General features: G+C 46.1%; 1 protein-coding gene across 1 annotated transcript in view; it reads right to left on the reverse strand.

Annotated features, from left to right (window-relative positions):
• LOC147121496 (ras and Rab interactor 2-like) overlaps nucleotides 1–27209 on the reverse strand; it is a 231038-nt gene that overhangs the window by 131051 nt on the left and 72778 nt on the right. The window contains exon 2 of the mRNA XM_085981786.1: nucleotides 5941–5997. The gene's annotated coding sequence lies outside the window, so the exon portion shown is untranslated. The remainder of the gene's footprint in view (nucleotides 1–5940; nucleotides 5998–27209) is intronic.

Raw genomic sequence — 27209 nt, forward strand, 5'->3', positions numbered from 1 at the left:
AGGAGCCCCCACTTCCTTGCTGTATGCCACCAACATCACTCTCTTGGGTCAGCCCCACTTCAGAGCTAGCAAGTGGCTTGACAGCACCTTGCTGCACTTCAGGGGGGCCATGAGGACCCGTTTCTGTACTGGAAGTCCTACTCCCGAGGACTTGCATGAATGTCTGGTTGGTATGCTCAATAGCTGACCATCGCTCCTCAAGAGATGTCAGTCTATTGTGAACAATGACCATGTTTTCATGACGCTGGCGACTAAGCTCCTCCATGGCTGTAGCCATCCTCTCCTCTACGGTAGCCATCCTTTCCACAGAGGTTGCCATCCTTTCCGTGGTGATGCATTCATGCGCCAACGCCTCCACAAAGGCTCTGCTCATGTTAACGATGGACTCCTCCATTCACTCCACACTCGCAGCAACCCTGGAGACAAAACCTGCCAGAGACTCCTGCACCTGTTCCTGGAGTTCCAGCAACGCTGTCCTTCTGGATGGACCCGGAGGCACAGGGTTGACATACAGCGGAGCCAGGGTTGACATACAGCGGAGCCGAGCTGGGATCGTACTGCGCCCTCCGACGAGGACTCTCCACTGCTGTCCCTGTCTCCACCATCTGCTGATGCTCACTTGTGAGCTGTGATACACCAGGTGACAACTCTACTCTATGTCCTGAAGGTCCTACCGAGGTGTGAGTGTCTGCGCTGGTGCAGGGTGCACTTAATTTTGCTGACGGAGCGCCCTCAGAGGTGGCAACTTCCTCTGAGGAGTCTGGAAACTCAGGCTCTTCCTCCTGGACAGTGGGGACGGGGGTTTTTGATGGTCCTGTGGGGGAGTAAAGGAAAGAGTCAGAGATGTGAGGCCAAGGTTACATACACATTGAATATTGCAGATGATCAAAAGTCAATCTGTTAGAGCATCAGAATCATTATCAGTGACTCATGCAATGTCAATGAGAGAGATGATAAACTACTCTGTCACCAGCTTGCTCTGATGCACCAGTCTGTCCATCCCCCACTTGCGCATCCTCCTCCACTCGCACGATCTCCAGGGCCGTCTCCTCCCAGGGGGTGAGCTGGGCTACTGAGGGTGGCCCTCCTCCTGTCCTCACTCTTTCCCTCGTATTGTGAGCTCTCTTTTCCTACAATGAGGGAGACAAGTGGAGTTTGAGTGAGAATGAAGGAGTGAGTGTAGAGAATCCATATCATTGATGGTTAGAAGGAGACAAAGATGGAGTGAGGTGGCAAGACCAAGGGCCCTCCCTGTGTGTTGTAAGTTGTTTTCATAGCATCACAGTGATAGGGCGTGTGAAGGCTGCATAGTCGAATAGTTAGGTGAATGTGACCATAGAGGGAATGGGTAAGGGTGCACGGATGTCAGTGTCCAGTGGGATGTGGAGGAAGAGGTTGTCAAAGCTGAGTGCTGGTGAGGAGAGGCAATGAGAATCAGATTGAGGGTGATGGGAAAGTCATACTCACTTTTCCAGTGCGCAGAAGGTCATGAAACCTCTTCCTGCACTGCAGTCAGGTTCTGCGGCACATAGACAAAGAGTTGACCTCCTGGGCCACTTGCATCCACATAGCTTTCGTCTGCTGGGGAGGCTTCTTCCTCCCTGAGGAAGGGAAGAGCACTTCCTTATTTCCTCCTGCTCCCTCCACCAGAGCTTGCAGGGCGGCGTCATCGAACCTTGGTGCAGACTTTGGCCTACTGCTGGACATATTGGCTGGAGGAATCTATCACAGCAAAGGGCATAAGGTTTGCAGTCTGCAGAAGAAGCAAGGCCTTAAATCCACCAGCACTGATGACGTCATCGGAGGCGACTTTCAGGATGGAAAGACTAAGTGGGCCAGGGGTTCCCACACGCTGGAAATCAATTGCCCAATTAGGTGAAAATCGCATATTTTTCCCACATCAAATTGGAGTCGGGTGGCTAACACGAAAAGCAGCTGACACACCCCCAGCCCGCCCCAATGTCAAAATCGAGCCCAAAGAGTCTGCAAAGGGATATAGATAGACTAAGTGAGTGGGCAGTAAGATGGCAGATGGAGTATAATGTAGGGAAATGTGAGGTTATTCACTTTGATAGGAAGAATAGAAAAACAGAATATTTTTTAAATGATGAGAAACTTTCAAATGTTGGTGTTCAGAGAGATTTGGGTGTCCTCATGCAAGAAACATGGAAAGCTAGAGTGCAGGTACAGCAAGCAATAAGGAAGGCAAATGGCATGTTGGCCATTATTGCAAGGGGGTTGGAGTATAAGAGTAAGAAATCTTGCTACAATTGTACAGGGCCTTGGTGAGACCGCACCTGGAGTACTGTGCACAGTTTTGGTCTCCTTATCTAAGGAAGGATATACTTGCCTTGGAGGCGGTGCAACAAAGGTTCACTAGATTGATTCCTGGGATGAGAGGGCTGTCCTATGATGAGAAATTGTGTAGAATGGGCCTATACTCTCTGGAGTTTAGAAGAATGAGAGGTGATCTCATTGAAACATACAAGATTCTGAAGGGGATTGACAGGGTAGATGCTGAGAGGTTGTTTCCCCTGGCTGGAGAGTCTAGAACTAGGGGGCATAGTCTCAGGATAAGGGGTCGGCCATTTAAGACTGAGTTGAGGAGGAATTTCTTCATTCAGAGTGTTGTGAATCTTTGGAATTCTCTACCCCAGAGGGCTGTGAATGCTGAGTCTTTGAGTATATTCAAGGCTGAGATAGATAGATTTTTGGACTCTAGTGGAATCAAGGGATATGGAGATCGGGTGGGAAAGTGGAGTTGAGGTTGATGATCAGCCATGATCTTATTGAATGGCAGAGCAGGCTCGAGGGGCCGTATGGCCTACTCCTGCTCTTATTTCTTAAAGGCATGAGGCTATGACCGCCCCTTCCCATCTCATTAGCATGGTGCAGTCTGGCCCCCACAGGAAAGCCCTGGGTTAGAGGGGTGCAGACCAGGTGGTCAGGATCTCCGCCCCATGTGCACAATGGCCAAGAAAATCGGCCCTAGTAGCTCAGAATTACAAGGTGGAGCACCACTGTACCCTTCTCTCTAACTGGCTTGTGGACAACCCAAGTCGTCTTTTCATTGACAGTGAAAAAGTGTTGGACTTTAAAAAAACTCCTCCCTTTGTGTAAACATATGGGCCTAGAAATTGGGTTTTGGCTTAGCCAGGGCTTTAGCGCCGGAAGTTAGTGCCGGCGCTAAGTCCCCCTGCGCGCGCCAAAAATTCAGTAGCGCCGCGCCCAAACGGCTGCCGGCGCTACTGAAGGGTCTTAGCGCCTGGAAAAGGGCGCTAACTGCCGTTTAGCGCCGCAATTCCGGCGCTGCGGCACCCGATGCAGTGCGGCAGGCTGGGGAAGTGCAGGCCTCCTCCTTCCGTTAAGGAGGAGCTGCCTGCACCCGGCCGCGGCCCGCGCAAATCTGTTTAAAAATGAGCCCGGCACCTCGGACAAGTGCCGGGCTTGCATCTGTTCCGGGGGGGGGCGGGGGGGGGGGGGGGGGGGGGAGAAGTCCGGGGAGGGAGCTGCGGGCAGGCGGCCGGCGGGAAAGCGGCCGGCCGCCGCGGGGCCTTTAATGCGCCGGCGCAAACACATGTTGGACTCTGTTGCCAGAGTCTTAGTTGCGGCTGCCACGGGCAAGGCGGCCGCAACTGAATTTCGGCGCTGGGGCCCGTCGGCATGGCAACCGGGACGCTGCGCACACCGATGACGTCATCGGTGCCGGCGCAGCGCTACCGGTGCAACGCCGCTTTAGGGCCCCAGGGAATTTTTCAACTGGCCATAACTCTGGCGCTAGTCCCTCTAGCGCCTCAAAAGCGGCGCTAAGGCTAGTGAATTTCTAGGCCATGGATTCTGGCCTCGATTCTAACTGCCCCCCCCCCCCCCGCCACCCCGCCACCAACAGGCAGGAGAGGGTCGGGGTTAAAATATCATTCCCGTCCATTTAAACTTTTAGAAAACCAAATCAGGCAATTGATGAAGCTCCCACAAAAGGCAGGCGGGAGCCGAATTAACATTCAAAAGACACAGCCCGATAACATCATCTTAACTTAACTGTAGATCAAGGGGAGGACCACACTGTCGGCTGCCCGGCTGCAGATCCAAGGCAGGAGGTGCCGACTGCCTAAAGTAAGTACTGAAGATCAGCTCCTTTTAGCACTCCTTGTAGACCAGGAGGAGAAGGAGCAAGAGCAGGAGACCCCCCTCCACCCCCCCCCACAAGGGAAGCTATCACCCCCGCTCCCCACCAGCCCTGATCACGGCCCCAATCTTTTGCTTTCCCTGGCCGCAGCCCAGAGTCTCCCCCTCCTCCCATACTGACTGCCAGCGACCGTCCCCATGGGTCCCCGGCAGCAGCCTCCTGCCGATACATACTGCTCACGCCCACTGGCCAGGTAGTCAATCTGGCCGGCTGTCAGGCGGGAGTCTGCCCACAATTATTCAAATGAGGCCCTGTTGCTAAGGGTCTTGGGCCTTGCCACGTCCCTGGGCCTTGCCACGTACCCTTTGTTAGATTTTCATCAACAAGTTTGCCTCTGGAACAATCCATTTGAAAACTCAGATGCCTACGTGTACGGAAGCTTTGCCACGTTGAGGTTTACTGTAACATACATAAACCTGATGCTTCGTATCTTATCAATGAGTATTTTATCTATAACTTAAGAAAAGCTACCAGGAGGAATATAGTCATCTCTGGATACATTGTGATAGATTTAGTTTAAACAAGTAAAAACCTGGTGTGACTTAACCACTATTAAAAAAAAGCTCAATTTCTCCACTTTAACTAAGAAATTGGCAGAGGGGAATAAAAAGAGACAAACTTGAGAAGAATGATGTAATGTGCAACTCCCACCCAATAGCTTAATTTAAGTACACACCCGTAATATTTGGAATGGCTTAAATGATTTGAAATGTGTCACAGATTTTGCAGAGTCCAGTGCCAAGGCCTGCAGCACTTTGAGTTGAAGAACACAAAACACAGCAGCAGTCGTACCAGAAAGAATGCTTGAACCAAATTCACTTACCATGAAATGTAGTAATGCTTCCAGGTGACAGTCAAACAGGTGGATGGACAGCTGGATGACTGTGCCAGACTGGATGGGTAATCCCTGTTCTTCACAACTACACCCATGTTTTTTTTTTAAACACACACTAAACTAAAACAATTTCAACATATGACTTACTTGCATATAGGCAAGCAGCATATTAATCTGGGACAGATAGCAACAGATCCTCCACACGAACCTCTTTCCCCCACTTCCCGCCAGAAGCTAATGTTGCAGCTAGTCTCTCCTGAGGATTCTCATCCAAAAGTCCATAGCCCAGAAGTTACTGCGCTAAGAGCATATGATTGCTTAACATGCTCATATAACATTTTTTTGGCCACTATTTTAATGAAGGCACTAACCTGTCTAAAATAGGTCGGTTCATGCCTCTTAAAATAATGGACAAAGCACCATTGTGTTTGTGCACTAATCTTGCAATTCTAGGCTTATACCACTCAGTGATGCAGTGCCAATACTGCATCAAAAAACTCAAAATAATAGCACTGCTTTAGTACAAGTTACTGCTGCAGTAAAGTTTGATTTATCTGCAAGTGCATAATTCATTTGATGAGCAATGTAGGTTAGTGTACTCCAACATAAACCTATGTTTGTACTGGCTAAGTGTTAAATGAGGTTAAGTTAATAGTTTATTTTCTTTTACATAGAATGTTACAGCACAGAAACAGGCCATTCAGCCCAACAGGTCTTTCTGCTCCACACGAGCCTCCTCCCACCCTACTTCATCGCACCCTATCAGCATTTCCTTCTATTCCTTTCTCCCTCATGTACTGTACTTAGCAATTATGAACTTATGACTTTTATATGGAGGGGGCTCACAAAATGAAGCACGTTGTATTTCTGTATAGCAGGGCTTCAACAAGAATATAAACCAACAAGACCTTGCACCTACCCGCATTGACTTTTCTTTCACAGGAGATAGCTACACCATGGGGGAGTCAGGTTGCCACTAAGATTTAAAAGAAAATATCAGTTAACAAAGAACAAGACGAAAATAGGAGAAAACAATCCAAAATATTTCGGCCAACAGTCAAAACACTGATGATAACTAATTTGACATTTGGTCATAGAATATAAAACCATGAGAAATTAAACTGCAAGTCGCTGGGTCAAAATCCTGGAACTCCCTCCCTAACAGCACTGTAGGAGTACCTTCACCACACGGACTGCAGCGGTTCAAGAAGACGGCTCACCACCACCTTCTCAAGGGCAACTAGGGATGGGCAATAAATGCTGGCCTTGAATAAATTTTAAAAAAGTAATTCAGCCCATGTGATAATACGCAGTTCTGGTTCAAAATGTAGATGGCATATTACCTCTGGTATTACACGTAATCCTGTGTGACACTGAAGTACTGTGCAAAACTTAAAAGTACTACAAAAGAGGGCTTATGAATATGAATACATCCTGTGAAATCTCACTCTATTGTACTTCGTTTACATATATCTTGCAAAATACCCCAATACTAAAATAATTTATTACATGCACTGAGTTGTATTGACTTTGTAACCTCTAATGCCACCCCTCAGTAAGTGTCCTGCTGAATCTCAGCCTCAGCTTATCCAGTACAAAGAGCACTAACAATACTGAAGTTACTTGTGAATGGGGTTACACTAACTTTCTTTCAGCGGCGTGGTACTTGTGTAGCATGCAAATTCATTTCGGGACTTTAACTATGAGATTTACAGTAAGCCCAGGAAATAACAGCCAAAGTATCAATAGATTCTGACCAACTTTATTACAACAACAACTTGCATTTATCTAGCACCTTTAGCGTCCCAAGGTGCTTCACGGGAGCATTATCGAACAAAACTCGAAGGGGAATAACCGCTACAACCTTGTTTGCTTTTTATTATCTTAACCATTGCCGTTAGTTCCAGGAAGATTAACATATCCCTCAGCAAACTTGTCTCTCCTTGTGACACCACATCTTGTTTAAATCAAACTTAAAATATCATTCAACAAATGTATTGTTATTACTGACTGGAAAAAAAAAACAGAAGTTACTATAAGGTTTCTGATGAAGTTACACAAAAAAAGATAAATTCATACACGTGTAAGTAATACACTATATTGAACATTTAGCTATGGAAGGCTGACTAACCTCTCGTCAGCCTCTTACGAATAGCAGCTACACAAAACACTAACAGTGGACTAATTCTAACAGCCAGTGCTCCAAACACACTTACCTAAAGCAGCTCCAGATCATTTTTAACACGGCACAAGACGTGCAACAAAAACAACATTCTTCACCAAGTACCAGACTTCTGCAGAAACAAAGCAAAGTAGCGCCCTGTATCCTGTGGGCTGTTGTCCAGCTTCTCATAGCAAGCCTCTCTGCTGGGCGAGCCAATAGGAAGAAAATGACTTCTGCAGAGATCCTTTGTAATGAGGTCACTTAAAGGAAAGTTGGGTCTACTATCAAACAACTTTGCCCTTTGCCAACGTACTTCTGTTTGGGATCTAACCAAATGTTATTTATTTCCAGGCTGCTGGGTAATGGTTCACTTGAGAATTCTAGCACTATAGAAGTAGGTTCCACAACATACTTATCCAGCTCCTTCCAGAAATATACATTTAACCCCGTCACCATCCTATTTGTGCCCATGACGAGTTGTTAAGACTGAGCTCTAGATACTGCAAGGCTGTATGTACCACAACAATTGAGCAGGCTCGGGGGGCCGTATGGCCTACTCCTGCTCCTATTTCTTATGTTCTTATTGCACTTGTTTTTACAATAGTTGTTTAAGCAATGGCACGACAAGAGGCATGTTGTGCAGAACACTGAGTCGCAAAGAGTGATGGGACCCATTACCCTGCTGAGTTATCAATTCCAGCTATGCTGCTGTGGGGAAGTAGAGAACGGAATCTGAGGCATAAAAAGCAGAGGTAGAGTTTTCCCTAGTTGTTCCCACCAAGTGGCTGGTTCAATGTAGCTTTGAAAGAGTCCCGGGCACCAGGCACACACTCTTCTGACTGAAAGCTGGCACATGGCCAAGGAAGAATACTGAGGAATTCATACCCTTAAATAAACAAGTTATTTTCCCTTTAAACTGAATATACTTGTGAAGAGGTTAAACAATCTGGTGGAATAAGTACCATTAATTGACCTTTTCAAGGTTTTTTTTAAAGCACAGCATAAGATGAGATGTACAGTTAATCCAATATAAATGTCAAATGGAAGTAACTCTTGCAGGACATGGTTTTGACAAACTATATATTTCAAATCTCAGGTTCATGCAACAGCCAGATTTCAAAATAACAATATCATAAAATCATAGAAATTTACAGCACAAAAGGAGGCCATTCGGCCCATCTTGTCCGTACCAGCCGACAAAGAGCTATCCACCCTAATCCCACTTTCCAGCACTTGGTCCGTAGCCCTGCAGGTTACGGCACTTCAAGTGCATATCCAAGTACTTTTAAAATGTGATGAGGGTCTCTGCCTCTACACCCTTTCAGGCAGTGAGTTCCAAACCCCCACCGCCCTCTGGGTGAAAAAATTTCTTCTCAAATCCCCTCTAAACCTCCGACCAATTGCTTTAAATCTGTGCCCCCTTGTTATTGACCCTTCTGCTAAGGGAAATAGGTCCTTCCTATCCACTCTATCTAGGCCCCTCATAATTTTATACACCTTAATTAAATCTCCACTCAGTCTCCTCTGTTCCAAAGAAAACAACCCCAGCCTATCCAATCTTTCCTCATAGCTAAAATTCCCCAGCCCAGGCAACATCCTCGTAAATTTCCTCTGCACTCCCTCTAGTGCAATCACATCCTTCCTGTAATGTGATGACCAGAACTGCACGCAGTATTCCAGCTGTGGCCTAACTAGTGTTTTATACAATAGCAAAATACTGCAGATGTTGGAAATCCGAAATAACAACAGAAAATGCTGGAAAAACTCATCCAGAGGGCGGTGGGGGTCTGGAACTCACTGCCTGAAAGGGTGTAGAGGCAGAGACCCTCATCACATTTAAAAAGTACTTGGATATGCACTTGAAGTGCCGTAACCTGCAGGGTTACGGACCAAGTGCTGGAAAGTGGGATTAGGGTGGATAGCTCTTTGTCGGCCGGCACGGACAAGATGGGCCGAATGGCCTCCTTCTGTGCTGTAAATTTCTATGATTTTATGATATTGTTATTTTGAAATCTGGCTGTTGCATGAACCTGAGATTTGAAAAATATAGTTTGTCAAAACCATGTCCTGCAAGAGTTACTTCCATTTTACTTCCATTTGACATTTATATTGGATTAACTGTACATCTCAGAAGGGTTCGACCCGAAACGTCAACTCAAATTTCTCTCCACGGATGTTGCCTGACCTGCTGAGTTTTTCCAGCATTTTCTGTTGTTATTTTAGTGTTTTATACAGTTGAAGCATAACCTCCCTGCTCTTATATTCTATGCCTCAGCTAATAAAGGCAAGTATCCCATGTGCCTTTTTAACCACCTTATCTACCTGTCCTGTTACCTTCAGGGATCTGTGGACATGCTTTCGTGACCAGTCTGCCATGCAGGACCTTATCACCCCCTTGACTGTCTAGTCACATTTACAGTCCTGGGTAGACCAGTGGATTAGAAAACTGCCCTTTTATATCAAAGCAGATGGAATGAAAGTCTCTCTCCCTCTTAGAAGTAGTTAAGAATCCAAAAGGAAAGAGTTTCCCAGTGAGTTTAAGTATACAGCATAGGTTGACTATGCAAATCAACACTCAATCTGAGGAGTAGTAAGAACACATGGAATTGGGAAAAGGGAATGTCATACTGATAGAAGAAGGTCATGCAGACCAGGAAAGAACCAAGTTTGACCCCGGCTCTGTGTAGAGCTCATTGATTTCAGTAGGGACACTGCATTTGGCTTCAGAACCCCTGGGTCAGGGAAGGGAGAGGGGTTAATAATGGGCAAGGTTCCAATTCCTGATCATTATCCAGCAATCCCTGCTGGAAGTGCATGCTTGGGTGGCGGGTGACAACAAGATTACGATGCTCTCCACAGATCAATTGCCTGCAGACACTTACTGTCACAGGCCAATATGAATGATGGCCACTTCAGCAAGGTACAGGATGGTACCTAACTAATATGGAATCATAACCCACCAAAGAACTGCCACTTTCAAGGGAAGAGGGGAGAAAGTTAGCAACAACAAAAAAGCAAACAAGGATGTTTGTACAGGAACTCTTTCTAAATATTCCAGTCCCACACTCATTATAGGCATGCTAGATGAAGAAATAAACAGAACTGCTAGAAGTATGTATGGCATTAAAACCACACAAATTGTTTGTGACTCTTAAGTATCGTATTAGAATTCCCAGACCTCTCCGCCGTCAAGACTATGCTTCTCCACTAGACTAATGATCTAGTGACTAGTGGATCACGAGTGGAGCTCGGGACCAGGGATCGCGAGAATATCAGTGCTAATTTGATCCTGTGAGAGACAACATCATTCATGTCTGAGGCCGTGACCCAGGAACGAGGACGGGACCCAGGAACGAGGACGAGCCCAGCAGTGAGGTCAAGGCCCAGGAGTGGCGCAGCGTGGACCAGCAGTGGGATCGAGGCCCAGGGAAGGTGCGGCCCAGGCCAACAGTGAGGTCGGGAGGACCACAATGCATCCTACAAACCCAAGCAGAGAGGACCTGCGGGAAGGAGGGAGGAGGACAGTAGCAGTATGTTTGTGTGTGTGTGCTAGACCATTGTAGCAGAGCCTGGTCTCCAATCGTCTTGAATCCCCTTGCCATTGGACCAAGACCTTGATCTGTCAAGCCCGTGTGGTAGCTGGTGTGCAACGGCCACCCCACGTTAAAAGAATTCACGCACAGGCAACTTCCACCCTTTAAAATGAAGTTCGGGACCTGGAATGTCAGGACCCTCATGGACAACCCCAACAGTGACAGACCGGAACGCCATACTGCTATCATTGCCCGGGAGCTCAGACACTTCGACATTGACATCACCACCCTAAGTGAGACCCGGCGGGCAGGGGTAGGCCAGCTCAAGGAGCAAGGCGGTGGTTACACCTTCTTCTGGAAAGGTAAACCCGAAGAAGAACGTCGCCTCCATGGGGTAGGCTTCGCCATAAAAAATGAACTGGTCGGGCGTCTCAGAGACTCCCCTAGCAGTATAAACGAGCGCCTCATGACTCTTCGACTCACCCTAGCCCGAAACCAGTGCGCTACGGTCATCAGTGCGTGCGCCCCAACACTGGAAGCCACAGACGAGACCAAAGAGGAATTCTACTCCAGCCTCGAACAATCCCTGTCCCGAGTCCCAACGGGCGACAAACTGATCCTCCTTGGCGACTTCAACGCCAGAGTTGGAACGGACACAGACCTCTGGAGAGGTGTGATTGGCAGAGAGGGGGTAGGGAAAGCCAACTCCAATGGTACCCTCCTCCTGTCGAAGTGCTTAGAACATGGCCTCGTCATAACCAACACCTTGTTCCGTCAGGGAGACAAGTACAAGGCTTCATGGCAGCACCCTCGTTCCAAGCACTGGCATCTGCTGGACTACGTCATCGTCTGAGCAAGGGACCGCAAGGATGTCCGCATCACCCGCGCCATGACAGGAGCTGATGACTGTTGGACAGACCACCGCCTAATCCGCTCTGTTATCTCCATCAATGTAGCCCCAAAACAGCGGCGGCAACAGAAACAATGCCGCAGGAAAATTAACGCTGGAGCACTCAAAGACCCCGCTAAGAAAGTCCTATTCAGCCTGCGCCTCACAAACAACCTGACGACTCCCAGTGATGCAGAGACACAGAGTGCCCACAGCATCTGGTCTGCACTCAAGGCCTCCATAATCAGCACCTGTGAAGAGACGCTCGGTCACTCGACCAGAAACACCAAGACTGGTTCGACGAGAATGACCAGGAGATCAAGGAGCTAATAAGTCGCAAGCGCAAGGCATTTCTGATCTGGAAACAGCAACAGAACTTGAGAGCAAGAAAGCAGCTCTACAGAATCCTGAAGGCTGAGGTCCAACAAAAAACTCGCGACCTAAACAGATGGTGGGTGGAGGAAGCGCAGGAGATCCAGCAGCTAGCCGACAACTACGACATGCATGGATTCTTTAGCGCAGTCAAGACCACCTACGGCCCAAGCACCCAAGGCCCTTCCCCACTGTGGGCCAAGAACGGAGAGGTACTCATCAAGGACAGGGAAGCAGTCAGTGCCCGCAGATGGAATCCCCGCCGAGGCACTAAAGCATGGTGGAGAAGCACTACTGGCGCGAATTCATGAACTCATTTCTCTTATCTGGAAGGAAGAGAGCATGCCAGGGGATCTCAGAGATGCCATAATTGTGACCATCTTCAAGAAAGGTGACAAGTCCGATTGCGGTAATTACAGAGGAGTTTCCCTGCTATCTGCCACAGGGAAAGTCATCGCAAGAATCCTCCTCAATTGCCTTCTCCCAGTGGCCGAAGAGCTCCTCCCAGAGTCGCAATGCGGATTCCGCCCACTAAGGGGCACAATGGGCATGATCTTCACCACAAGTCAATTACAGGAAAAATGCAGGGAACAGCACCAATCACTGTACTTGGCCTTCTTTGATCTCACAAAGGCCTTCGACACTGTCAACTGTGAGGGATTATGGAGTGTCCTCCTCAAATTTGGCTGTCCTCAAAGTTTGTCACTATCCTCCGCCTGCTTCACTACGACATGCAAGCCGTGATCCTGACCAACGGTTCCACCACAGACCCAATTCACGTATGAACCGGGGTCAAGCAAGGCTGTGTCATCGCACCAACGCTCTTCTCGATCTTCCTTGCTGCAATGCTCCATTTCACCCTCAGTAAGCTCCCCACTGGAGTGGAACTAATTTACAGAACAAACGGGAAACTGTTCAACCTCCGTCGCCTCCAGTCCAGATCCAAGGCCGTCCCATCCTCTGTCGTCGAATTACAGTATGCAGACGATGCTTGCGTCTGCGCTCACTCGGAGGTCGAACTCCAAACCATCGTCAACACCTTCACCAAAGCATATGAGAGCATGGGCCTTACACTAAACATCCGTAAGACAAAGGTCCTCTACCAACCTGCCCCTGCCACACAGTGCTGCCCCCCCCGATTATCAAAATCCACGACAAGGCCTTGGACAACGTGGACCACTTTCCGTACCTCGGGAGTCTACTGTCAACAAGGGCAGATGTCGACGACGAAGTCTAACATTGCCTTCAGTGTGCCAGTGCGCCTTCAGTCGCCTGAGGAAGAGAGTGTTTGAAGACCAGGACCTCAAACCCGGCACTAAGTTCATGGTCTACAGGGCAGCAGTGATACCCGCCCTGCTGTATGCCTCAGAGACATGGACCATGTACAGCACTGGAGAGGTACCACCAACGCTGCCTCTGCAAGATCCTGCAAATCCATTGGCAGGATAGGTGTACCAACGTCAGTGTTCTTGCTCAGGCCAACATCCCCAGCATCGAAGCTTTGACCACGCTCAATCAGCTCCGATGGACGGGTCACATTGTCTGCATGCCCGATACGAGACTCCCAAAACAAGCGCTCTACTCGGAGCTCTGACACGGCAAGAGAGCCCCAGGTGGGCAGAGGAAACGCTTCAAGGACACCCTCAAAGCCTCCTTGAAAAAGTGTAACATCCCCACCGACACCTGGGAATCCCTGGCCCAAGACCGCACAAAGTGGAGGAGAAGCATCCGGGAAGGCGCCGAACACCTCGAGTCTCTTCGCCAAGAGCAAGCGGAAGCCAAGCGCAGGCAGCGCAAGGAGCGCACATCAACCCAAGCACCCCACCCACCCGCCCCTTCAACCACCGCCTGCCCCACCTGTGACAGAGACTGTAGGTCCCGCATTGGACTAATCAGTCACCTGCAAACTCATTTTTAATGTGGGAGCAAGTCATCCTCGGTTCCGAGGGACTGCCTAAGAAAGAAGAAGAAGATTAGAAGTGGGAAATTTTAAACACCTTTGTACTTTTCCAATGAATCCCAACCACGAGAGAACATTTTTGAAACCTTATGATTCAAAAAATGTCCCAAATATATCCTAACATTAAGCTAAGTGACATCTTAACCTGTCTACTCATTAGGAGGACAGGTTGGATCTGATGCATGTCCAGTACATAGCTTAAAGTGAATGTCGTAGTCACTTTTCAGAAAATAATAAAGTATGACCATGATAATTGGGGCAATGACATTTATTTTTGAGAAACCAAGATGAAAGGCCAAAGCTCATAGTGCAGGACAACACCACGTTTGAACATAGTAAAAGTGAAGACAAGGTATGTCAGGAGGTAGCAATAGGTTGACTCTAAGGTTGGGGGGCAAAATTGGGTGCCCTTGCGCCTCCCATTAGCAGGAGATAGGCCATTTGACCCAACCAGCCCGTCTCAGCATTTACCATCTACGCGACCAAATAATCCTAATCACAACTATCCACTCTCTTCCCATATCCCTTTAACTATTTTCCTTCATCCGCCGATCCAATCTAATCTTGAATGTTGACATAGTTTCTGTCTCAACCACTAACAATTCAATTGAATTCCACAGCCTCACAACTCTCTGTATAAAGAAGTTTCTTTTTTTGTTCTAAATCTCTTACATTCAATCTATGTCCCCTCATTATAGACACCTCAACAACTGGAAACAATCTGCTTTAAACCATGTCCCAATTTTGAACACTTCTATCATATCACCCATAATCTCCATTGTTCTAATGAGAAAAGACCCCATTTTTCAAGTCCATCTTGTATTTGCTCAGACCGGGCAGCAGAATCTGTGTTGTACCCTCTCTAAAGCCTCAATATAACTCTTTTAGTGAGGAGCCTAATCCACACACAGTACTCGAACTCAGGTCTTCTGAAAGTTTTGTGTAGGCTCGTCATTTATACAGGCTTTTATATTCTATGGGGGCGAAATTCCCCTTGTTTGCACCTCCGGTGGGAGGCGCCAACATGATGTGAATGGCAACAGAAAACGCTGGAAAAACTCAGCAGGCCAGGCAACATCTGTAGAGAGAGAAACAGAGTTAACGTTTCAGGTCGAAGACCCTTCGTCAGAACTGAGAAAAAAGCAGGAAATTAAACAGATGAAAAAGCAAGTTTGGGGGCTGGGAAATGGGGGAGGGGATGAAAGAACAAAAGGGAAGGTCTGAGAGGTGAAGAGACATTAAGAGATATTCAAGGTGAGACAAGATGGTAATAGGGCAGGTAAAGAAACAAAGGATGGCTCTAGATGAAGTGTGAAATGCGCTGGCAGAATGAGAGACAGCTGCCATGTGGGAGAGGAAAAAAAAGGAAAAGGCACAAACTAAAAGTGTGGATAAAAAATATATAAAAATATGACAGGGGTCGAGGTTATGATCTGAAATTGTTGAACTCGATATTGAGTCCGGAAGGCTGTAAAGTGCCTAATCGAAAGATGAGGTGCTGTTCCTCGAGTTTACGCTGAGCTTCCGCGGAACAATGCAAGAGGCCGAGGACGGTGAGGGCTGAGTGGGAATGGAGCGGTGAGTTGAAATGACAGGTGACCGGAAGCTCCGGGTCACCCTTACGGACTGAACGGAGGTGTTCCGCAAAGCGGTCACCCAATCTGCGTTTGGTCTCCCCAATGTAAAGGAGACCACATCGTGAGCAGCGAATACAGTATACTAGATTGCAGGAAGTACAAGTGAATCGCTGTTTCACCTGGAAGGGGTGTTTGGGGCCCTGGACAGTGGGAAGGGGGGCGGAATAAGGGCAGGTGTTGCATCTCCTGCATTTGCATGGGAAGGTGCCGGGTGAAGGGGAAGGGGTGCTGGGGGTGATAGGGGAGTGGACTAGGGTGTCTCGGAGGGAGCGATCCCTACTTTAACTTTGCATGCTAGTCTCTTATGCGGGACTTTATCAAAAGCCTTCTGAAAGTCCAAATACACCACATCCACTGGTTCTCCCTTATCTATTCTACGAGTTACATCCTCAAAAAATTCCAGTAGATTAGTCAAGCATGATTTACCTTTTGTAAATCCATGTTGACTTTGTCCGATCCTGTCACTGTTTCCAAGTGCTCTATTTCATCTTTTATAAATGGACTCTAGCATTTTCCCCACTACCGATGTCAGGCTTACCGGTCTATAATTCCCCGGTTTTTCTCGACCACCTTTTTTAAATAGTGGGGTTACATTAGCTACCCTCCAATCCATGGGAACTGTTCCAGAGTCTATAGAATTTTGGAAGATGACCAGCAATGCATCTACTATTTCTTGGGCCACTTCCTTAAGTACCCTAGGATGCAGATTATCAGGCCCTGGGGATTTATCGGCCTTCAATCCCATCAATTTCCCTAACACCATTTCCCTACAAATACTGATTTCATTCAGTTCCTCCCTCTCATTAGATCCTATGTTCCCCGACTTCTCTGGGAGTTTATTTGTGTCATCCTTTGTGAAGACAGAACCAAAGTATGTATTTAATTGGTCAGCCATGTCTTTGTTCCCCATTATATATTGCCCTGATTCTGACTGCAAGGGACCTAAGCTTGATTTTACAAATCCTTTTCTCTTCACATATCTATAGAAGCTTTTATGTTCCCTGCAAGCTTACTCTCACAATCTATTTTCCCCCTCTTAATTAATCCCTTTGTCCTCCTTTACTGAATCCTAAACTGCTCCCAATCCTCAGGTTTGCTGCTTTTTCTGGCCAATTTATATGTCCTCTCCTTGGATCTTATGCTATCCCTAATTTCCCTTGTTAGCCAATGTTGAGTCACCTTTTTTGTTTTATTTTTATGCCAAACAGGGATGAACAAATTCTGTAGTTCATCCATGCGATCTTTAAATGTTTGCCATTGCCTATTCACCGACATCCCTTTAAGTAACATTCCCCAATCCATCCTAGCCAACTCGCGCCTCATACCATCCTAGTTTCCTTTATTTAAATTCAGTACCCAAGTCTCTGAATCAACTACTTCACTCTCCATCTTAATGAAGAATTCTATCATATTATGATCGCTCCTCCCCAAGGGGCCTCGCACAACAAGATTGCTAATTAATCCTTTCTCATTACATAATACCCAGTCTAAGATGGCCTGATCTCTAGTCGGTTCCTCGACATATTGGTCCAGGAAGACATCCCGTATACAATCTAGGAATTCCTCTTCCACAGTATTGTTACTAATTTGGTTAGACCAATCTATATGTAGATTAAAGTCACCCATGATAACTGCTGTGCCCTTATTGCACGCATCTCTAATTTCCCATTTAATGCCATCCCCAACCTCAGTATTACTGTTTGGGGGTCTGTATACAACTCCCACTAACGTTTTCTGCCCCTTGGTATTTCTCAGCTCTACCCATACAGATTCCACATTATCAGAGCTAATATCCTTCCTTACTATTGTGTTAATCAATGAACCAGCAATGCTACCCCACCGCCTTTTCCTTTTTGCCTGTCCTTCCTGAATACTGAATACCCCTGGATGTTGAATTCCCAGCCTTGGTCACCCTGGAGCCATGTCTCCATAATCCCAATTATATCACATCCGTTTACATCTATTTGCGCAGCTAATTCATAAACCTTATTACGAATGCTCCTCGCATTAAGACACAAAGCCTTCAGGCTTGTTTTTTTAACACTCATACCTTTTAGAATTATTGTTTACTGCGGCCATGTTTGATTTACACCCTTGATTTCTCTGACTTCCACTTTTGCTTTTTTCCTTCCTGTCTTTTGCTTCTATCCTTGCTTCCCTTTCCTCTGTCTCCCTGCACAGGTTCCCAACCCCCTAGGACATTGGTCCCAGTCCTGCCCAGGTGCACACCGTCCAGTTTGTACTGGTCTCACCTCCCCAGAGCCGGTTCCAATGTCCCAGGAATTTGAATCCCTCCCCCTTGCACCATTCCTCTAGCCACAGTCATCTGAAATATCCTTCTATTTCTACTCTGACTAGCACGTGGCACTGGTAGCAATCCTGAGATTACTACCTTTGAGGTCCTATTTTTTTTCCCACGAAAAGGCAGGCATAGCTAGGAGCCATGCGGGTACCCATAGCAACACCTTTAATTTGGAGGAAATGAGTGGAGTCAGAGGAGAAGTTGTTCAATGTGAGAACAAGTTCAGCCAGGCGGAGGAGGGTGGTGATGGATGGGGACTGGTTGGGCCTCTGTTCAAGGAAGAAGCAGAGCGCCCTCAGGCCATCCTGGTGGGGGATGGAGGTGTAGAGGGATTGTACGTCCATGGTGACAAGGAGGCGGTTGGGGCCAGGAAACTGGAAACTGTTAAAGTGGCGGAGGGCGCCAGAAGAGTCACGGATGTAGGTGGGAAGAGACTGGACAAGGGGACAAAAAATATAGAGTTGAGATAGGAAGAGATAAGTTCCGTGGGGCAAGAACAGGCTAAAACAATGGGTCTACCAGGGCAGTCCTGTTTGTAGATCTTGGGAAGGAGGTAGAAGCGGGCTGTGCGGGGTTGGGGAACTATGAGGTTGGCGGCCTTGGGGGGGGGCGGGAAAGATCTCCAGAGGAGATGAGGTCAGTGACAGTCTTGGAAATGGTGGCTTGATGTTCGGTAGTGGGGTCATGGTCCAGGTGGAGGTAGGAGGAGATGTCGGAGAGTTGGCGTTCAGCTTCCGCTAGGTAGAGGTCGGTTCGCCAAACAACAACAGCACCACCCTTATCAGCAGGTTTAATGACAATGTTGGGGTTGGATCTGAGAGAACGGAGTGCTACAACTTCAGAGGGAGGTAGGTTGGACTGAGTGAGGGGAGCAGAGAAATGGAGACGGCCGATGTCACGGCGGCAGTTTGCAATGAAAAGATCTAGAGAGGGTAAGAGGCCAGAGGGAGGGGTCCAGGTAGAATGAGAATTCTGAAAGTGGGAGAAAGGGTCAGCCGTGCGGGGGGAAGACACCTGGCCAAAGAAGTGGGCACGGAGACAAAGTTTTTCCAGCGTTTTCTGTTGTTATTTTGGATTTCCAGCATCCGCAGTATTTTGCTATCATGGTGTGAATGGCTTTGCGCCACCCCCCTCCCACCCCACCGAGGCGAAAACCGCGCCTCCCGCAAAATTCCGCGGGACGATAGCGGTGGCACTACTGGGTATTGCTCCAATCTTCTGTGCCCAGCGATCATGTCGTCATCTCTGGGCGCAGCGCCTCTGTAGCGCCTTGGAATAAAAATTCGCAGTCGCGCCCCACAGCAGCACCGGGCGATGTTACCGACTGCTGCAGGGGTCGCGAGCACTGTGGCCGGCCGCTCGCGGGGCGCAACTTAAAGGCGCGGTGAGCGGCCGGCCAAAAAAAATCTGCCGATTTAAAAAAATATTTATTTTTGGCTACCGGTCGCGGCGTCCGTGCCGCAATCGGTCAGTCCGGCACTCTGCATGAGTGCCGGGCTGATCGTGTGGCACGCCCACTACCCGGTGGCCCAGAAATCTAAAAAAATATACCTGCAGAGCTCGCAGCCTGGGGCCCTTCCCTTTAATGCAGGGAAGAGCCCCTGCAACGCGGCAGCGCCACGCTTGGCCACTTGTGGTGCTGCTGAGCACTTCACCCTGGATCGGGGCATTCCCCTGCGCTTGATTTAGCGCTCCACTTCCCTCTTGGAAGAAAAAAATGGGAATTTAACTAATGTTTGATAAGGTTAGCACCTGGCGCTAACTTTCCAAACATTTTTTACTTAGCGCTTCAAACGGCCCACTTGGGGAATTTCACCCCCTATAACTCTCAGAAACATAGAAGATAGGAGCAGGAGTAGGCCATTCTGCCCCTCGAGCCTGCTCCGCCATTCAATGAGATCATGGCTGATCATCCAAATTCAGTACCCTGTCCCTGCTTTCTCTCCATATCCCTTGATCCCTTTAGCCTCTCGTTATAAAACGCAGAATTCCATCAGCTTTTTATGGCCTAAGATGCTGCCTTTAATGTCGTGTGAACCTGTACCACCGAATCCAACAGCTCTTCCACAGCATCAAACCTACTTCTATTCAGAGTATAAAACTGCTGTCATTTTTTTTACCAAAATACATCACCTCACACAAACGGACATTGAATGCAATTGTCATTTTGCTCACCCATTCCCGCATCTTAACAGTATCTATCTGCAGCTTCCTTTGGTCTTCGAAAGAATTTACTTTCTATTATCTGAAAACTTCAACTCTACTCCCTCTAGGCCTTTATCCAAATCAACGATGTACAGAGTGAACAGGAGTGGCCCCAGAAATGAACCCTGTGGGACACCACTACCCACTTCAAACCACTCTGAAAACGCTACTAAACTCACCTCGGTTTTCTCTTCCCTTTTATTTTCTGTATCTAGATACATGGTAATGTCGTCCTTAATAAAGATTCTAAAACACCACAGATATTAAGCTAACTGGCTTGTACGGTGGCATAGTGGTTAGCACTGTTGCCTCACAGCGCCAGGGACCCGGGTTCAAATCCAGCCTCGGGTGACTGTCTGTGTGGAGTTTGCACATTCTCCCCGTGTTTGCGTGGGTTTTCTCCGGGTGCTCCGGTTTCCTCCCACAGTCCAAAGATGTGTGGGTTAGGTTGATTGGCCATGATAAAAATTGGCCCTTAGTGTTAGGGGGGATTAAATACGTGGGGTTACGGGGTTACGGGGATAGGGCTTGGGTGGGATGGCTGTCGGTGTAGGGACCGGGTGTTAGGGTTTGGATGATCAGCCATGATCTCGTTGAATGGCGGAGCAGGCTCTAAGGGCCGAATGGCCTACTCCTGCTCCTATCTTCTATGTTTCTATGTAATTATTTGAATTAGCTCTATCATTGTTTTTAAAGATGGGTACTACATTGAACACACCCCAGCGCACTGGCAGATATCCCCCACTCAATAGAGCCCTGAAATATAATTTCTAGAGCCTCGGCAATTTCCTCCTTCATCAACTAAATTATCTGAAAATTTCCTTTTATCCATCATAATTATCTCTCACCTCCTCTCAACCACTTCAGGATTCACCTCCTCTCTGATATCTTTCTCTGTCGTAAAGTCTGATGTGTAGTACTTATTAAATATCTCCACCAGTTTTTGATCATCATCCACAAATTGACAATCCTCTCCTATCAGGGATGCCATCTCGCTAAGAATTAGTGTGGTGTTTCAAAACAAAGTATTGAACAATTGAGCTCCTTTTTTTGAAATGCATTATTATTTCCATAACTTCTACGATTGACGTGTTAAAAACATTAATTGCCAAAATGCAGAAGTTAACTGCAATTAGTTGACAGCCATATTTTTAACCACTTTATTTATCCATGGCATCCTGAAACTACTAGTTTATTTTTTTTAAATGGAATATAGTTATGCAATCTCTTTTTTTAAATATCCCACTGTTGCTCTACAGTCCTGTGTGCCAGTTTCTCTTTCCACCTTAACTTAGCTAGCTCGCGCCATCTTTCTAAAATTTGCTCGAATCCAATCTAGTGTTCTAATTTTTGTACTGACTTTTTCTGTCTCTAATTGGATGTTAAATCATAACATACTGTGGTCACTACTCCTAAGGTGCTCACCCACAGTTAGCTCATCTACCTCATCTATTTCATTACTCATAGCCAAGGTTCATTTAGTTTGCCTTCCACCATCTTGGTAGTCACATGATACAATGCTAATGGAGTTGTTGACTAATCATAGCAATCAATCTCAATCAATTAGTCTACAACAGACCCAGACGTGAGGCGAGGAAAACCCCAGTGGTGGAGAGCTTTGAGAACCATAGGTCCAAAGTCACCTGTTCCCCCCAATCATGCTACACTTACCACATGTCCTGTCTCAAATTAGTCTTACACTGTATAGCAAAATATTACTTTCCGAAAGAAAATCTATCTAATTTGTCTTTGAATGAATCAATACTCTCTGCTGCCACCATCTCCCTAGAAAGTCTGTTCGATAGATTTACCACTCGCTCACTGAAGTAACGTTTCGAATTTCCCTCCTTTCAAGTGCAGCTCGTGTCCTCTGGTCCTACTGTCCTGACAAGGTAAAACAGCTTGTCATGGTCTACATTAACCCACACTCAATTTTATTTCTGTAAAGAACTGAAGGGTTGTAGAAAGAAAATTCCAATGATCAGATCTATACAGAAGACTCATGATCAGGGCTTGTTGCTTTCACATTTTACTAAACAAACATTACCAGGACACAAAAGGAACTTTTGAAATAAAAATATAACAAACAGGCAAGTGTAAATTTTTCAATTAATCAGAGATCCAATTTTCCTCAGAATGCAATGAGCGTAATGCTCAATGGCAAAACTGATGTCATGGGAATTCCCGAGGCCGACCTCAGCGCTATGCCCAGTGAGTTCCTAGTCCACATTGGGTTTGTTGGCAGGAATTCACCGCCAGCGGTGGCGGGACATAGCACATAACTGCTACTTAAAAAGGCTGCTTCACCGTCATTGGAAAGATCATTGGAGATGACTGGCTAACAATGCTGAGCACTTGCAGTTCCAGCTGCGGCTTTGGAGGTACCACTGCAGGAGGTGACATGAAAGAGGGTTGCCATGATGAGGACCCCAGGGTCAACATGATTTCACTACGCACAAAATGACTGCTATGTTTGCCTTCATAACAGTCACTGTGCTTTTAGACAATTTCTAGAGATGTTACATAGAATCTACAGCACAGAAACTGGCCTTTTGGTGCACCTGATCTATGCTGGTGTTTATACTCCTCACGAGCCTTCTCCCACTCTAATTTCCTCTTCCCACCCTGTCCCCATATCACCCTATTCCCTTCTCCGTCATGTAAATGTGTCAATGCTCTCTGCTTCAGCCACTCCATGTGGCAGTGAGTTCTGCATTCTTACCGCTCTCTGTGTAAAGAAATTCTTCCTAAATTCTTTATTTGATCTGTTAGTGACTATCTTATATTTATGCCCCTTGTTCTGGACTCACCCACAAGTGGAAACAGTTTTTCCACATCCACGCTATCAAACCCTTTCATAATTTTAAACACCTCTAATCAGGTTTCCTCTTAGTCTTATTTCCGGAAAAAAGGGCCCCAGTCTGCTCTATCTTTCCCGATAGCTGCATCCTCTCAACCCTGGTAATATCCTTGTGCATCCTCTCAACCCTGGTAATATCCTTGTGCATCCTCTCAACCCTGGTAATATCCTTGTGCATCCTCTCAACCCTGGTAATATCCTTGTGCATCCTCTCAACCCTGGTAATATCCTTGTGCATCTTTTCTACACTTTCTCAAGTGCCAGTTATGCCGTTTTTCTGGGGTTTCAGCGGTTCTTTCACGAAAGTTATAGCGGACAAGTGGGAGAACCCCTGCGGAAATTCATCCCCCTCAGTTTGATGCCTCTTCATTGAGCTAGTTCAAGAGTTGGTTAATGCCGTGGGACAAATGGAAGGTCATTGCTTAGGCCACTTTCATGTGCATTCCAATAGACTCAGATAACTCCTTATAAGGAGTTACTTTCACTGATCGACTGAAGTGAAACAGGATTTGCCTGAAGCTCAGAGTCAGTTCAAATGCTTTATTGGCATGAAAGTTTACAGAGAACCATATTGCCAAAGCTTACATTGCAAAAAGGTACAGTTTTCCAACATTCTGTAGGTGTCAATCGATTTGACATTTGTTGGGTATATACAATATTACTTTTAAACAATATTAATTTTAAACAGTCTTTCTACTTCATTTGGTACGTTCAATATTAATTTTAAACAGTCTTACTTTTAAACAGTCCTCAGGTTGAGTCTATTGCCTATAACCCTCAACAAGCAGAACTCAGAGTAAAAGGAAAAATTACACACCTGTGGCGGAGACCACATAGGGACAATAACATAATTCACAGTGTATAGCCAATGTGGTTATATGTACCTAAACACAATTCACTATGTATAGCCAATGTTGTTATATGTACGTACTTGGTTGGGTTATCGGGGCAGGGTCCCTTTAAGAGCGTCGGTAGCGTGATGACGTCATGCGTCGGTAGCGTAATGATGTCATAGCCCTGCAATGATGCTGAGACCCTCAGTCCTCATGGAGAGTGAATAAAGTAACACACGTTTTGCCTTTGCTGCAACAAAAGTCTCAGAGCCTGTTGATTTCTAGCGACTCCAACACACCCTTCTATAAGATCTATACTCCAGATGATTTGCCTGCATTTCAAACAAATGGTAATATTTCCAAATGAAAGAACAGCAGCTGGCTACATAGAGTGTAGTTTAACAATGTGTTTCAAATGACAAACACACCATCTTTTGTATAAAATACATAGATACAGTAACTATTACGTAAAGCAGATGTGTCAACCTTTTACTCGGACCTCTGCAAAGACGATAAAGACTCTCTGTTATTCTGTAATTGAATGAAAAGGGAAATAAAGAGAGGGTGTGGTTTTCTGTCTTCTTTCAAATTCATCTGTGATGTCTCTGGTTTTTAAAAGGCTGTTGTGCTGCTTGTTGACAGTCTCGGTTGTTACTGTAGCTGTGGTGGTTATGCCCTTTGCATTGTGCTGAACAGAGCTTTGTGTTTCCATTCACATTGCTACACTTGATGGCTTCAGGCAGAGGCTCAATAGTAGCCAGTTACATTTTTATTTCATTCTGCTTTTTTTCTCCTTGCTCTTGTGTAAATTAGATCCCTAGAACATCAAAAAGGTATCCTTTGTTTCTTAACCTGTCCCATTACCATCTCCTTTTGCCTTGAATATCTCTTAATGTTTCTTAACCTCTCTTGCCTTCTATCCTATCACAGACCTTCCCTTTTGTACTTTCATCCCCTCCCCCCTTACCCAGCCCCTACACTTGCTTAAAAATCTGTTCCATTTCCTGCTTTTTTCCAGTTCTGATGAAAGGTCATCGACCTGAAACGTTAACTCGTCACAGATGCTGCCTGACCCGCTGAGTATTTCCAGCATTTTCTGTTTTTATTTCCTATAAGATTGGATGGTCGCAGTAATCAAGCTTGCCACACTCCAGGAGCAAATTTGCTTTTAATTTCTCTTACTTTAGAAGAGAAAATCTGAATGTTAACAGTTGTGTGATAGCCTACTGGAGGCCTACTCATTGTAAAAAAAAAAGCTTCCCACGCAGTTTTCCTTTCTCTAATGAAAATATTTCAATTCTGAGAGTCTATGGGGACAAAATTGGTCTGCGGCAGTAGCACAAAACGGCAGCTCGTTTCAAAGTAAGACCGATTTTCGTTGAATTTATAGTTGCTGGAGCAGAGGAATGCGGAGCCACAGCCGCCAACAGGCATGGAGAGCAAAGGATTCCGGAAGACATATCGCAAAGGTGGTCACCCTACAGAAAGAGAGACATAGTGAAGTAGAAGAAGGGAAGTGGGCGAGTGCCCACAGGGGTAGCAAAAGGAACCACTACAGAAAAGTTCTGTGGGTCTGGACTCGTCCAATAGACGCCTATTATGAGGGGGAAGGTAATCAAGACCAATCCGCATCACTTGGATTTGTATCCTGATCAACACTTGTCTTCACTTTTTTTCAGTCCAGAGCAATGGTCAGAATTATGTAGAGTCAGAAGATAACAGTCAACATACATTTCTGTGAACTGGGTGTGTGTTTATCACGGGTTAAAGAGACAAAGCAGAAATAATTATTAAATGAAAATATTTGAAGTTAAATATTAGTAAATATAAAATCCTATGAAATCATGCAATACGATAGGCTGGTGAGAGTTGAATGTGGAAACTTGTTCTCTTTCATGGTTCATTGCCTTTACTAGTTAAGACTCCGATGACATTGCCAGAAGTACTAAAATATTGGTAAACCTGTACTATTACAAGCGATTATATATAGTTTCCTAAAAATGAAAGTCCTCTACCAAATCACAACATCAGTGCCCTAGGAGCAACAATACCCAGCAAATATAAAAACACAAGAAATCTGGCATGGTTTAATTAAAATATCTATTTAATACATTAAAATAGAAGGTAGCTATACATGTTACATACCAACAGGATACAATGGCCTGGAGTTTGCAGTCAGCAGCGAAGGGACGACACTCGCCATTCACCTTGCTAACAGCTGCCCACAGAGTTTATTGCCGGCTTTAGAATGGAGACTTGCTCTAATCCAGTGTCTGTTCTAGCATGGTGCCCTCTACAGGGCATCTGTGGCATGTGTGAGCAGGTAAAGCAACAGTGAGGCTCTTCAACCAAGCGGATTGAAGAATCCTCACTGAGGTATGCAGAGTTCAAACCAGGAAGTATAAAACAGGAAATATAAATTCAATTTAAATGATGTACAGAAAGTGAAATAAAGATTGGGAAATACAGACAGGATTATGGGAGAGGGATAAAAGAGGCAGACAGAAAATGTAAACAATTAAAAAATTGTTTAAATCTTTTTTTTAAATTGCCAACAATAATTTTCTTCTGAGAGAATGAGACTCCATACTTGTAAAATTAAATGTTCAGGGCCAGAGAGGTTGTTCGGCAGTAATTATCACTTATCACGCACCCTGTGGAGGAGCAGGGTATCTGACAGCAACTTCTGGATTTACGCATTTAACTGCGCATGTGCGGACAGCAGAAGTTGCTGTCCGATTTACTTCATTATAACGGTGAGCACTGTTATTCTTACTGCAAAATCCAGCCCATAGTTACCCATTTAGTTCCTCCAAGACCTCTGATGTTTTCCCATCCCCTTTCCCAAGTAGTTTCTTTTTAAATAATTTCTACTTTATGTAAATTATGGCTCCTCCTTGAAGCCCTGTTAACGCCATTTCAAACAAAGAATATGGAGCAACTTCCAGGGGAATTTGAATAAAAGAGTGGTTTTTTTCCACAATTGGTGACTATGAGTTCATTATTTCATGTGTATAGGCCAAAAAGTATCAGCTATTCCTAGATTTTAATATCAACTGATGATCTTGGGTGGGTTAATGCAGGCAAGACATGAGGCAATAGTTGCAGAATGCAGCTTTTTTTTCAAAAAGGTGGGGTAATACGAGCTTGTGGTCAATTAGAGAATGAACAGACAAAGAATATATAAACAATCTAGGATCGGCTGATTGTTTTACCCTCTCCTGATCAACTCTAACAGGCCAAAGGTAGACTGTGATTGAAAATTCTATGGGCTAGATTTTCAGTTGCTTGCGCCAGCAGTTAGCGCCTTAAGAGAAGTGATTTTCGGGCGCTATGCGTGTAGCGCCCGGGCGCAGCGCAGTTTGCGCCCCGCCCCAAATTAAGTTGCCCGTTAGCGCCGGCGCAAAGTTTAGCGGCCGCCCGGATGCGCGCG

This window comes from Somniosus microcephalus, chromosome 3 (genome assembly GCF_052327205.1).
Source record: "Somniosus microcephalus isolate GS21.2 chromosome 3, FLI_Smic_1.0, whole genome shotgun sequence".
NCBI lineage: Eukaryota > Metazoa > Chordata > Chondrichthyes > Squaliformes > Somniosidae > Somniosus > Somniosus microcephalus.